Below are 14,907 nucleotides of genomic sequence, written 5' to 3' on the forward strand. Positions count from 1 at the left end.
TAACTATGCTCTCTATAATCCGTTAAGAAGAAATGACACAGTACATTTAACTTATTTCGCTTACGCCGAGGTTTCACTGTACTTTTTACCAACATTTCCCATGCTTATAACTAACACACGCTTTAATATTAAACCACAAAAAATGTCAGTACTCTTTCTATGCTCAGCAATGGTCATGCTGTCGTTACGTTATTAAGTACGAATACCATAAATGGTCTTTAACAAAAATTTTTAAAAACGTGCATAGGAAATTGTCGTAAAATTGCTAACACGTATAAATGTCAAAATTAAGAACTACCAACTGAAAGCCTTTTAATGTGGTGCCGTATTGAAAATGAAATTTGAAGTGATAAAAAAAAATAAAAAAATCCATAATAAACAGGGGCTCTCTTAAGGTGTTTCATTCTTGAAAACAGCACAAATACCTTGAATCATAGACAAATAAATACTCCTATTATGCACAGTCGTGTGACTCAAACGAAGACACCTTTTGAGGGTAAATTGTAAGATTTTGGTGTTTATATATGTAGATCTGGATACTACCTTTTACCAGAATAAATTTTAATTGTATTTAAGTGTATATATTCAGTAAGAGGATTTCTTTCCGGCATGTTCTGGCATTCAGCTCTGCACCTCACGTGTATCGAACACACCTACAGCTGTTATGCAACATACTTTACACCTAGTTGGGGTGTATTCCTCACACCATGTGTGTTCATTTACTCAAAATTTGTACAAATTGTTACTGGATGTTGTTCGTTTACTCTACACTAAAGCAAAAGACCTTAGCCGATTACAAGAAGTTACAGAACTTGTACAAATTGTTGAGTAAACGAACACAGCTACTGTAATATTGATGGCGAGAGCTGAGTAAATCTCTATTTTTTAATGAAACTAATTGAAATTTTCTACAAAAAACTGCATAGGACTAAAATCTAATGTGTTCTCTATGAACATTTAAAAAAAATTCAATTTCCTTAACAAAATATGCTTTAAAAATTTATTTTTTCTTAAAGTACCAAATTCAACATGTTATTTCGTCTGTTTCGTAAACAATCAAACGAACAAAGCACACGCATGTGTATTCGTTGATGAAAGCTCTTTTCACGTGAAATACAGAAACGCAATTGCTTTCACAGGTGAAGTGCATGTGTAATGTGAAATGGATGCACGGTGAATTCCAGAACATGCCCGTTTGTCTATACATTCATTAGTCTATGTCCAGCAAAATTTGAAGGAAGGTCTTCCTTGCGATGATTTGACTTCATAGGATCTTTTGCATTGGTTCAAAATAAGTCGTGAAAGATCCGATCTTTTCATCAGCATTTGATCCCATCACATCGATGCAATAGAGATGAACTTTGTGTTTTAATTATACACCTGCATATGTTCTTTTATTTATAAATATGTTTTAAACCTATATAAGGTTTTTATTTACTGTGAAATCACTAGGCGTTTGCACCAGACAATTTGTCTTCAAAAAGAACTCTGATTTACTAACACTTACATACATTTGTCGGCTTTCTCCCAGCCGTCCATAATTTTTTCACAGACAGTCGGTTTGACAAATTATTGACATTTTTGTAAAAATAAATGAGAAAATAATTGAAATGTGTTGAAATCAAAAGAACATGAACAAACACAAAATATGTAAATGGAAAACAAAAGGAAATCGACGATTTTCATTCATAATTTTACAATTGGACGCCTTCGTCACACAGCCAAATTTTGTGGTTTTGACAATCAAATACATTTACTCAACTGTCCTGTCATGTGTAAACGTAACCCTGATTTTCCTGTATATCAACAAGTACAACTTCTAAACTGTTAGTGTTGTACGAAGTTCGAAACGTCCTTCAGACTCTGCAATAAAAAAGAAGTCCGCAGTCATCAAGGGGGCTGCACTCTTTGATATTACAAAAGTTCCTTATCTATTCTAAAACTGACTTATGCTTGGTTTACATTTAGGGAATCCACTCGATTACAACTGTCAATTCCATTGCTTAAACGTAAAATGAAATCCAATGAATTTCAGATGAGATTTCATTTGACCTATACACAAAAGAATTGGCAGTTAAAATCCACTCGATTTCGTAAATGTCAAATCAAATCTCGCTTCTCGAAATTTGAGCAAAAAGTCCGAAACAAGAATCTGAAATGAAAGAAGCAACGACTTGTGGATAGAAAATAAAATAATAAAGAAGAAAAGGGCAAATTAGTTCGAAATTGGCTCGGCCTTCTTTATTTTTTATTTTTGCTCTGTTCCAGAACCTGCAAGAGCTATTATTTTTTACTACCATAACATTTTTTCCTTTATGTTATCGGAAAAAATAGTAAAAATTAGTAGATTCTTGTAATTCTGGAACATACCATATTGCTTTGTTCCAGAACCTGCAAGAAGCTACTATTTTTACTACGATAGCATTTTTCTCTTTACTCGTATGTTATCGGAACAAATTAGTAAATTCTTGCAGTTCTGGAACAGACCATATATGTTATGTCAGAAATGAAGCAGGAAAGCAAGGCAAGCAGACGAGGCAGCTTATGTACCCAGGCCTTTACAAATTAAAAATTAATTAATAACGCATTAATTATATTTTCATGAAAAACTCTCTCCGTTCGTTACATTCTAATCTCTAGAGATCCCTAAAAGCAAGTCGGGTTGTAGATCCCTACAAGTAGCGACATCATTTCTTCCCAAAAAACGAGTATAAATTTACAAAATGTTGTTTTAAAATAACAAAACTACAAATTAAAAGTAATTCACGAACTAGAAAATCTTAAAAGAGTGATGTTGGAGTCCATGTCGAAATCTGAACTGTTGATGGGAAGATAATAGAAAAATCATTTGTAAGATGAAACAAAGTCAGTGCGAAGAACGAAGGAAGTAAACATCTGTTGGGGTACAGCGACGGTGATTAATACCCCGCTCGCACTTAACCGGATTTAATAAACTGTCAATTTCATAGCGAAAACGTCAAATAAATCCTCATAAAGAAGGTTAACCCGGCAAAAAGTTATAATGCAAACGCTGTTTAAAGTGAAATTTGTAGTTATTTCATGAATTCGTTTGAATTAATAGAGAGTTTTGTTTGACATGAAAATCATACTTCAATACAACATTTTCCAACCAAGACATGAAAATGTCATGCCAAAGGGTTGGTAAAAATAACATGCCAAAGGGTTGGTGAAAATGACATGGATCCGAAAATGAATAAATCTCTTGGGGGTCCCGACAGTGTTGCCGGCAGCTTTTGACCGAAAATCGTCAAAATGTTCTAAACGAAGATTGTTGGCCGTTTAATATAAATTTTTAGCAGATTTGTATGTCATTGATAGCCTTCAGATCAGATATTCCGCCACAGCCATAAATCTGTTCTAATCAGACTTACAGTACGTTTATATATAACCGGATTTAACAAACCCACTGGGTTTCAAATGTCAATTCCATTACATATACCTCAAACCAATCCTCATAAAGAAGCTTAACCCTGCAAAAGTCATATCTGGTAAATGACTAAAGACGAAGTTCGACCTAATTCAAATGTGAACAAGAAAAGGGCAACCCAGTTCGAAACTTGCTCGGCCTCCTTTATTCTTTTATTTTTATTTTGTTAGAAATGAAGCAAAACATAATAAACAAGCACGGCAAGCAGGCGATGCAGCTTATGTACCTAGGCTTCTGCTCGGAGGGGATTTGCCACAGCCGAGAATGTTGATGTTTTGGTCAGGGATTGAGCCGCAAACCTTCTGAGCGCAAAGTGGACGTGCTTTAGTCATGTACTTAGCCTATTTATACATAAATAGACAATTTTTATTCTGCGCTGCCCAACAGCATCTGTGAAAAAGTTTTGCAATTTTGTCTTAAGTGAAAAATCGTCATTTTAGGCCATAAAACGTGAAATCGTAATTTTTCATTTTTGGTCCAAAAAATCGTCAAAACCTGCAAAACTCGGTTACGCTCATGATTTAAAAAGCTAAAAAGATCCCAGCAAAAAAAAAAATTGTAAGTTGTGCAATTGGAGTTATGATTTCACAACATCTTTCGATGTAGTCCAACAGAGGTATGAAAAATGCACCCCATTCGATACATTTTATAAGCAGTTGCTTTAGAGAACCCTACAAAACAAAAACAGTTGGTTGATCCCTACCCGTCGCTGCCGACATAATTTCTTCAAAAGAGAAACAAGTGTGAAAATTTTTCGAAGAATTTGTTATAAAATAAAAAATACAAACTAAAGTTGCGAACATTTGTGTGGTAATTTACGAGACGGAAATTTTTAATGGAGTGGAGTTGGAGTCCATGCCGAAAGCTGAACTAGTGATGGGAAGGAAACATAAAAACCCTTTAGGATGACGAAGTAAAATCAGGTTCGCTTTGATTAAATGGACAACGGAGGAAGTACACTCAATTGAATTTAATGGAATCTTTTTTTAATTTATGTTTATATAATGAAGTTCTTTGTATTCTTGTTTTACACAAATAATAAGTGCATTTTATTTATTCTGGGATATTTCGCAATAGCTTGCATTTTTACTGCCTCTTTGGATTGATTAAAAACACAATCCGAAGAGTGCCTATAAATTCAATCCAAAAGACTACATAAAAAGTTGTGGTTTGGATCGAAAATGGAGTGCATCCTAGCTGTGTGCTATGGAAGCAAAATGGAGTGCATCCTAGCTGCGCGCTCTCTTGTAAAATTCATAAGTGAATTCATAGGAAAAGATGTACTCGGCAAATGTACTGTACACTTGTAGTGATTTAACTGCATCCGCGGATGCAAACTTTTTGCTGGGATGACATGCCGGATCACTTGCACCAATTAACCTTCATCACTTGGCATCGAACATTTTATTGGGAAACTATCTAGTGTTTTTTTCCATTTTGTGCTAGAAAAGTGTTCTATACTCCGTACTCATACTTGCTTGCATCTGATTGAAGATACTTTGACATTTCTGCCAGATTGCTTGCAATTTTTTTATAATTTTTCGTTTCCGTACTTTTTAAACAAAAGTGTATGAAATGTTTGAAAATCTTCGGACATTATTTTATGGAATATTCATAGCGTAAAACCAATTAAAACTTATCAAACACACAATCTTTTCCTCTTTCCATAATATTTAAGTATTTGAAGGGGTTACAAACGGAACAACGGTCCTCATATACCTTTCATTACACGGGGTAGTGTATAAAGGTTGATCGCACTCTCACGTTATCTGAGAAACTGATTTGTTGTCAAAAAATATACAATGACATAGACGAAGAATAAATATCAACATAGACTCTATCACATCTAGGCCGTTGTCCGATTTAGATTGAAATCATTTAATGATATATTTACATACATATCTTTAGAATAAATTTGTGGGTTTAACTTAGCTGAACGTTTAAGGCCTGGGTACATAAGCTGCCTCGCCTGCTTGCTTCTGATAAAAGAATAAACAAGAAAAGGGCAACCCAGTTCGAAATTTGCTCGGCCTTCTTTATTCTTTTATTTTTATTATGTCAGAAATGAAACAGGAAAGCAAGGCAATTAGGCGAGGCAGCTTATGTACCAAGGCCTTTAAGGTACATAAGCTGCCTCGCCTGCTTAACTTGCTTGCTTCTGATAAAAGAATAAAAAAGAAAAGAGCAACCCAGTTCGAAATTTGTTAAGCCTTCTTTATTCTTTTATTATGGCAGCTTATGTACCCAGGCCCAGTGGCTTTGATAAATAGCTTTGTTCCCTTACATTTCTAAAGTTTTACCATTTTTAACTCGGAAAGCGTTCCTTAAGCCCAAAACGTAGTAAAACTTGAAGCAAGATTTAAGGGAGAGTATGTCAAAATGGCTTTCTCTTCTACCACTTTCAGATCGACTAATTTCGTGGTGTTAAAAGGGACCGCTGATTTGACATTTATATGAAAATTAAAGCAAAAGGAAACTACACGCAAACAGCAAAATAAAAAACAAATAAAATAAATATTAATAATAAAAAATTTAAACCAATGAAATTTATTTTGTTTGTTGTCATTTTTTAAGCAGCCATATTTGTTTTTTTACATTGCTGCCGGATCTACTGGTTTTCCGTTCCTTTACTTTTGTGCCAAACTTGTTACCTGAGAGCAATTTGTACAGTTTTCTCTTTTGCTACTTTTACTTTTAAAAAAGTAAAGGAACAAAGCTAATGCTTCATAAATAAATACTGATATCAAATACCAAAATCAAAGAAGTTATATGAGCAGGATTCGTTGTGGGTCATATCATGCTTATAGAGAAATTTCTAAACAGTTTAACGGTTTACAAATGCGATCACCATTTAACCTTGGTGTTTATTTTGTGTTCACTTGCCGGAGTTTCAATAACTTCGTATACTTGATCGAGTCATATGATCAATGAAACAATTTCTGAGTCCGGAGGCAGGTTGCTCTTTGGCTACTACAAGTCGCAACTACTTATTCGTCGACTTTTAGTGACCTAATAATAACTACTGATTTTTGGTGACATGCCGTAATAAGGTGAGTTTTTTTTGCTATGTAGTTTATTCCGCAATCAACAGTATGGGACACAAAGCATTGCACTAATTTCTATCTTGAAAACTCTCTGTAGTTATTGACAAGCTGATGTCGTGAAAGGATGACTTCCGTATCGTCGGTTGCTTGGCAAATGACTGCAAATGTGTGAAGTATTAGCTGTGTTCCTTTACTTACCTGAGGTTACCATTTTTACCATTTGTTACCATTTTTAACCTGCAAAGCGTTCCTTAACCCCGAAAAGTGGCAAAACTGGAAGCAATTTTTAAGAGAGTGAGAGTGGAGAGAGAGACCGAAAATGGCTTTCTCTTCTACTACAGGCAACCAGCAAAATTTCTGCAGGTAAAAAATGGCAGAACTGATTTTTCGACTTTTGTTTGACGATTTCACAATGAAAAAGAAAATGGACAAAAAACAGAAGAAAAAGTCGAACGCTGACAAAACTAAATTAAAAACTGTGAAATAAAAGACGAAAATTGATTTTTTGTTTCTTTTTGACATTGCTGCCAGATCTACAATTTTTCCGTTCCTTTACTTTTCTGGTAAAAATGTTCATGAGAGAGCAATTTTGACATTTTTCTCTTTTACCACCCTTACCATTAAAAAATTAAAGGAACAAAGCTATTATGTTTCTTAACGCCGTGTACTTAACAACTGTGAAGCTACGTGTTTCAAAACGTCAAAAATACACATTTTTAACGCAGGTAAAAAGCAAACATGTATCATTTTTATTTCTGATGCATTTAGTTGCATTTTCGAGGAACAATGCATGAGTGTGCAACTCAAATATTTTGACGAAGTTTTAACAACCAAAGCAAAGGACGATACTGAAGTCAGCAAAAATGACAAACAGCCTATAGGTACAAACACAATGAAATATGCGGCTTATTTCACGTTCAATTTCATGTAAAATAATAAAATATTCTTTTACATAAATTAAGGCTAGGATAAGCATGAATTTCACATTTTGTTCGCACCGAAGGCTTCGGTACACAAGACATAACGTTACTCTAGTGTAGATCTCCCTGCCTTTTAGTCTTTTACAAGAAACGACTTAAGGAAGAAATCCGCTTATGTAGCGAGGCTTTAACAGCAATGACGCTGGAGACCCAACATCCAATATTCCTGATTCGCAGCCTAAAGAACCGGTCGCATAATATGCTGGCTGTGCGGTATCCTCTACAATTTCTTCCTTTTTGTTTGCGAAAATCTTCGATCATTCAGCTAAACTCGAAAGAGAAATTAATAAAAAAAATCTATCTGATCAAGATTATATATACTTTATAGGGCCGCAAATGGTTATTTCAATGCGTTACAAACGGAAAAAACAAACTCCATACTACGTTGGAGGGTATAAAAATGGAATATATGGGACAACTCCTAAATATCTTTGATATTTAATCCACTTAACGCCGAGAATTTTTTGAGAGAAAACTTAAAATTGTACATGAAAATGATATTTCTGAGACTTTTACAGCATTTAAAAAAATGCTTTAAAAAGTATAGCTTTTCTGGAATCGGTCCTTCTTTTAAAGTGCCAAAAAATTTTAAAATATATAATATAGGTGTATTCGTATATGCCAATCCCATCCCTTGGTTTTTTATTGAGAAAATACTTGTAAACCCTAGACAGACGGCAGCGTTAATTTACCTTAAAGGCCTGCATACATAAGCTGCCTTGCCTGATTGCCTTGCTCTCCTGCTTCATTTCTGACATAATAAAAATAAAAGAATAAAGGAGGCCGAGCAAATTTCGAACTGGGTTGCCCTTTTCATTTTTATTCTTTTATCAGAAGCAAGCAAATCAACCTGGCGAGGCAGCTTATGTACGTAGGCCTTTACTGCCTTAATTCAAACTAATTCGTGCATTATCCACATTCTTAATGCACAAATTCAAACTGAATTTAAAGTGGATTTAGGTATTTCAATATGGTAATACCGTAAAAAAGAGCCCATATTCATGTAAGAGAGAGATCATATTCATATATTCATGCTCTGAGACACAAGGAAAAAACAAATTGCAGGGTAAACAACAACAAAACAGTTGTCTACCAGCAATCAGCTGTTTCGTAATTGCAGAAACTGTCGTCTGTCAGGCAAAAATTATATGCAGATGTTAAGGTGAAAACAGAATGAGAAATTCATGCTTACCAAAGCCTCAATTTCTGTAAAAGAATAAAGAAATCCAGTATCGCATTTGTGTTAGATAGTACCTGGCCTTTGTTCGTTTACATGAAACTGAGCGTGAAGCATGCAACAAAAGTCATTGTGTTTCTACCTTTAATGCAAATTAACGCTGCCGCCTGTCTAGGGTATTACTACATTCATAAAGGACTGAGTACATAAGCTGCCTTGCCTGCTTACCTTGCTTGCTTCTCATAAAAGAATAAAAAATAAAAGGGCAACCTAGTTCGAAATTTGCTCGGCCTTCTTTATTCTTTTATTTTTATTATGTCAGAAATGAAGTATGAAAGCAAGGCAATCAGGCGAGGCAGCTTATGTACGCAGGCCTTAAAGGCCTGCTTTCCTTGCTTGCTTCTGATAAAAGAACAAAAAAGAAAAGGGCAACCCAGTTCGACATTTGCTCGACCTTCTTTATTCTTTTCTTTTTGTTATGTCAGAAATGAAGAAGGAAAGCAAGGCAATCAGGCAAGTCAGCTTATGTACGCAGCCCTTTACTACCTCGCCTGGTTGCCTTGCTTTCCTACTTCATTTCTGACATAACATAAAATAAAAGAATAAAGAGGGCCGAGCAAATTTCGAACCAGGTTGCCCTTTTCTTTTTTATTCTTTTCTTTTTGTTATGTCAGAAATGAAGAAGGAAAGCAAGGCAATCAGGCAAGTCAGCTTATGTACGCAGCCCTTTACAAATCCCTGACTTTATATGAATCTAACATTAGGTGTGTTCGATAACACAAAAGTTTGTACAAATTTGTACAAACATTTACAAAATGCTGTTCGATAACAAACTTGTTCATTAAAAGAGAAATGAGTAGTAGTTGTAAGTAAGAACTTGCAAATACTTTTTCTTGCGAAGTTATCAAACAGGATTAAACTTTTATCGCATATTGAAATTTTCATCAAAAGTCGAAAATTAAAAAACAAATCGATTTTTTGAATAGCTTGCGTTTTAGACCAATTGCGTGGAAATGCATAGGTCAAATGAAACTTTATAAGCGTGAAATGACAGATAACAGGCTATAAAAAATGCAAAAAAAAACAACAAAACTATTCGAAAAAAAAAAACAGAGTTTCACGACCAGTGGCTTTATGTGGTTTAAAGATTGAAAAGGTTATTTCCCATTTTTACTGCTGAACTTTGGTTCTTGTCCGAGCTAGGTATTTAGAGTTTCTTGAGATTGTTAAGAGTACATAAGAGGTCAGAGAATTGAATATGGATTGTCTTCTTGAAGATCGTCTTGTTTCTGACCAGTCACGTTCGGTAAGGACTACGATGGCGTATACGTATTATCAACAAGTATGCACTCCAATGTACTTCTAAAGCTTTTTAGGCCTGGGTTGCCCTTTTCTTCTTTATTCTTTTAATTTTGTTATGTCAGAAATGAAGCAGGCAAGCAATATAAGTAGGTGAGGCTGCTTATGTACCCAGGTATTTACTATTATAAATGAGTCATTATCATATTTCTCATATCTAAAGATGCGATTAATCTAAGGGGCGTATAGCATATTAATATTGAAGCTAATTGCCGGGTTAACTTCTTTATGGGGATTTTTTGACGAATATGCGGAGGAATTGCTTTTCTAAATCCCATACAATGTAGACGTACTATCAATCTCTGTTTAACCCAAACTGAAACGGGCGTAGTATATTTGAAGTTTTAATTTCACAGACTTTTGTCAAAAAAAAAAAAAAAAAAACAAAAAAAACAAAAAAAAAATAATTACAGAATTTCGCTAATGGGAAAACATTGAAAATACGTTTCAATAGTCAGTCTGTAGGGTGATGTTTAGCATACTGTCATTTTTTCTACCCAATCCATCCACCTTGTTATAGGCTTCCCTTTTGCCCGCGTGTATGTTGGGTTTTCCATTTAGTATTTTGTGCTCTTTTACTAATATTTTCGCTACATACAATGCCCAACTTAGCTCCTAGTTCCCATCGATTTCACCATTCCTTCTTCTTTGAAAGTCTCAATCTCCCTCTCGTCTTGCTCCGTATATTTGTCTAATTACTTTTTCTCAAAGAAGAGGTTACACAGCTGGGTGTAAGTACCGGTAGTACTACAGGCTTGCAAAATTTTATTTTAAGTTGTCTTGGTATTTGTTTTGTTTGTTGTTTTTTATTTATGGCGCATTTATGTTCATTTATACGTTTATTTTTTATTGCAGAATGCAAATCATTTGAACTTGTTATTTGTGGCACCCAGGTATTTAAAACTGAAGAGGCGATTCCTGGATAATAAATGTCAAACAAATTAATTTTATTAATGTTACAAGTAGTTAAGCTGAATCTTGGGATCATAAATTATTTAATAGGATCATAATTCCTAACTAAGGATTGGTGCGATTGATTTTTTTACATATGTCATGGTCTTGAAACGTAAAGAATAAAGGACTTGAGCCACATTTGGATTGGGTTGCCGTTTCCCTTTATTCTTTTCCATTCCATACTAGTCTATGACCTATGGGAGCAAAATAATCATTTTATGTATCTCAGCCTTAAAGGATTATTAAAAATCATACATTATATTGGTTACACCACATGCCAAGAAGATATCCAAAGATCACGTACAAGGCACGAAAAGTTGTGAGTATTGAAATATGTATCACAATTTCAATAAATACGATCTTCTGCACTACACATCCATGAGTTAAAGTAAGGAAAACAAATATCAAACTATATTTAAGGATAGGTTAGTCAGCTAGAAACCTTTAAGCCAGGATTATAACTCCGGTTTGATTTCGGCAAACTTTAAATATGCATTAACAAATTGCACAATAATCCCACAGGACGGCATTCTAGAGAGATTAATTCAAAAAACGTTCACAATTCCACACATTTCAAATGTATTACCGTTAACTTTTTTCGTATTTTGACCAATTTGAAAACATTTTATACCTTAAATCACTGATCCTTGATTTAGCACTTCACTGTTTATTTTAAATATTAAAACATGTTTAATAGTTTGCTTAAATATTTACAAATTTTATATTTTCCAATTGGATAAATGCTTGCACTTCAACTTTCTTTAAATATTTTTCAAATAAATATTTTTAAAGATTTTTTAAAGATATTCCAGACAAAATTTGTGATTTTCTGTAATATTTTCGTGTAATCTTTTTATTAAGGTTCGTTTTGGAAAATTCGAATGTTAAAACCGTTATATTCTTCCTTTTTTACTGATAGCGGCGGAAATCTTTCGTTGCTCGTTTTATGTTGTTTTTTTATTCAACTTGGCACGGTTCTAATGTACGATCGTTATGGAGTTCGTCATCTGACTGCCGTTAAACGGTCAAATTCTACACACATTAAATGATTTTCACATTCTGTCTGTGTGTCGTCTTCATTTAGTTATTTGCGCCTGTTGTTGTTGTTTTTGCTGCTTCTTCTTTACATTTTCTGTGTTATTTTTTTATATTTAATTCTGTTGCTGATCGTCGTTTCGGTAAAGACAGTCATTCTGTGTGTTGTCCGTTGTTGTGATTTGTTGACTTTAGTTGCGTTGTTGTTTTTGTTACCGTTGTCATTTGTAGCTGTAAGTAAGCGCCGTTGCTGCTGGCAGTCTGCTACAACAAATGCTAGACGTACGGACGGGACTATCACCAACAATGGTGTTTCACCACAACGATCACTACCACTACCATCAGCGTCACAACCATGTGTGGGGAAGTGCAATTGTCTGTCGCCGTTGTTCACTGGTTGTTGTTGAAATTTCACACTTGAAATTCGAACAGAAAATAACGTTTGTATTACACTTTTTTGGTTTTCGAACAGAAAACGAAAAAACAGAAATGTGAAAATTAAAGCTTTTCTATGAAGGTTTAGAGAATGAGAGCGCGTTATAGAAAGACAGTTAAAAACAAACCAATTTCATACACACGAGAGAGGCTCACTCACATACATCGATATATTGTTTACACCTATTCAGTCGTACATACATACATATATACTTGTGTACAGGCTGCAAAGAAAATATTTTAAAAAGTAATTTTTAATTTCTAAGAAATCTCTCTTTGGGTAGCGAGCACTAAAGGCCTGGGTACATAAGCTGCTTTGCCTGGTTGCTTTGCTTCCCTGCTTCATTTTTGACATGACGTAAAAGAATAAAGGAGGCCGAGCAAATTTCGAACTGGGTTGCCCTTTCTTTTTATTCCTTTATCAGAAGCAAGCAAGGCAACCGGGCGAGGTAGCTTATGTACGTAGGCCTTAAAGGCCTGGGTACATAAGCTGCCCCGCCTGGTTAAATAAAGAGAAACCTAGTTCGAATTTGTTTCGACCTTTCTTTTACCAGAAATGAAGCAACGAAAGCAAGAAAAATCCAATCAGTTTGGGCCTGAACTTCGTCGTATTCAAGTTATTGTTTTTATGTCAGACAACTTTTATTTTCAACGGGGTCCACTACATGTTACGCGACACCATTGATTTTGTTGAAATTATTCTCGACAAGAATATGCTTCTTGCAAATATTAGCATATACATAATTTTCCTTTACTTCATAACCCAAAAACCTTAAAGAGTTTCCTGGTTTCACATACAGCCCTGGAAGGAAAGCTGTGCTTCGAAAGGAGAAAGAGAGCCAAGAGGAGAAAGTCGCTGCTAGGAAGGCAAATCCAAAACATTTGGCTGAAATTAGATATGGTGTGTCCTTTGCTTCAGCAACAGAAGCTCGCATAGGAGCTAACACCAAGCCTACCTCTGTACTAAAGGCTACACACGCACAAGGTGTTGCTAATTTAGCTAAGGAGATTGGAGACGGATGAAGATCATATTTTGGCAAAGGTATAGGAGACAAGGTTAAGGACCTTGAAGCCTTCAGAGGAAAATTCAAGCAAATCGAAAAGGCGGAAGGGAAACCATGCCGTTGGTTGGTTGCATATCATGGGATATTTATGTTAAAATGTGTATTAATTCTGCCGTTTCAATTGAGATGTGACATTATCTGCACTTATTTGTTAGCAAGCACCAACCGGATATTCTGTTATTGGTCGAACTTAAACTATCGAAAGGCATCATCAAAAACTCGAAAGATATACCCCTTATATTCCGTGTAGACATGAGCGCACTGGTGGGGGCATCGAAGTGCTGATCAGGAGTTTCTGAAATTAATATCCGAAACCTGAAGCTGATGCTCGTCTCCGTGGAAGTTATAGGCCAAAATGGCGATAATAGGTCCTTTGGGAAATTGGGAAACGAAAAAAGGACAATGGCGGTGTGCCTGGATTTCACCAAAGGTTTCGATACGGTATTGCAAAATTACATTATATACAAAATACAATCGTTTGGCTTCGATTGCTATTTTAAGGATCGAGTCTTTTCAGTAGGAGTCAGGATGTCCGAACAACGACCCGTCAATGCAGGGGTGCCTCAATAATCGCAACTGGTACCAGTCATGTATAACTTCATCAGCGACAAACCAGGATCGCCTGAAAAAGGAATACTGCTTACCTATACTGATGATATCCTATTGACGATGCGTGAACACTTCGTGAGCACATTGAAATGTCCCTTACAGTGTTGCCGTTTTGGGCATTTCGGCCCAAATTTGGGCCGAATAAAAAATAATTTTTAATTTTGGGCCGATGGGCGGCCCAAATCCCTTTTGGCCGTTTTCATGCTAATCATTTTAAACAATATTTTATAAAATATCAAATAATAGTCTTTGGGCTACTATTACATGCTTACTTAGGAGGGTTGGCGTTTTTTATTTGGGATGACGACTTCTATTTTGTTTTTCATAATAGTCAGGCTTAATCGCCAATTTTTTTCCACTAATAAATTAAAGTTGTTTTAATAAAATATTAAAACAACGACTATGGGATTAAGCCTGACTATTTTGAAAAACAAAACTACATGCTTACTTTTACTATTGGATAAATTTGAAAACGTAAAATAAAGCAATTTGGTGGCATTAAAAATATAATTTTCACATTAAAACTTAATGCCAAGAAGGTCCTCCTAGTAGTTTAATTGTCACTTTTAAATTTTAGTTAACCGGGTTTTGAAATATATTTTTCATAATACTTAAGTATTTGGTAAAGATTCATGCATTGTTTTCATAAATAAAAAAGTTCATAATAAATTGGTGGCAACGGAATCATGCCAAGCTAGAGGTTTTTTTTCTATTTTTGGCATATATTTTACCTATAATTAACAACCTTAAGAATGAATTTCAAGAAGATAGTTCAGGTCTATCCTATATGTATGCGAGTGTC

The 14,907-nt window shown here is 34.9% G+C and overlaps 1 protein-coding gene across 1 annotated transcript in view; it reads right to left on the bottom strand.

Moving 5' to 3' along the window:
• Ork1 (open rectifier K[+] channel 1) overlaps nt 1-12,404 on the bottom strand; it is a 91,668-nt gene extending 79,264 nt beyond the window's left edge. The window contains exon 1 of the mRNA XM_073973189.1: nt 11,594-12,404. The gene's annotated coding sequence lies outside the window, so the exon portion shown is untranslated. The remainder of the gene's footprint in view (nt 1-11,593) is intronic.
• Nucleotides 12,405-14,907: the final 2,503 nt, after the last annotated feature.

The sequence above is a fragment of the Musca autumnalis genome, unplaced genomic scaffold, assembly GCF_047663935.1.
Source record: "Musca autumnalis isolate F117 unplaced genomic scaffold, ASM4766393v1 scaffold_3, whole genome shotgun sequence".
NCBI lineage: Eukaryota > Metazoa > Arthropoda > Insecta > Diptera > Muscidae > Musca > Musca autumnalis.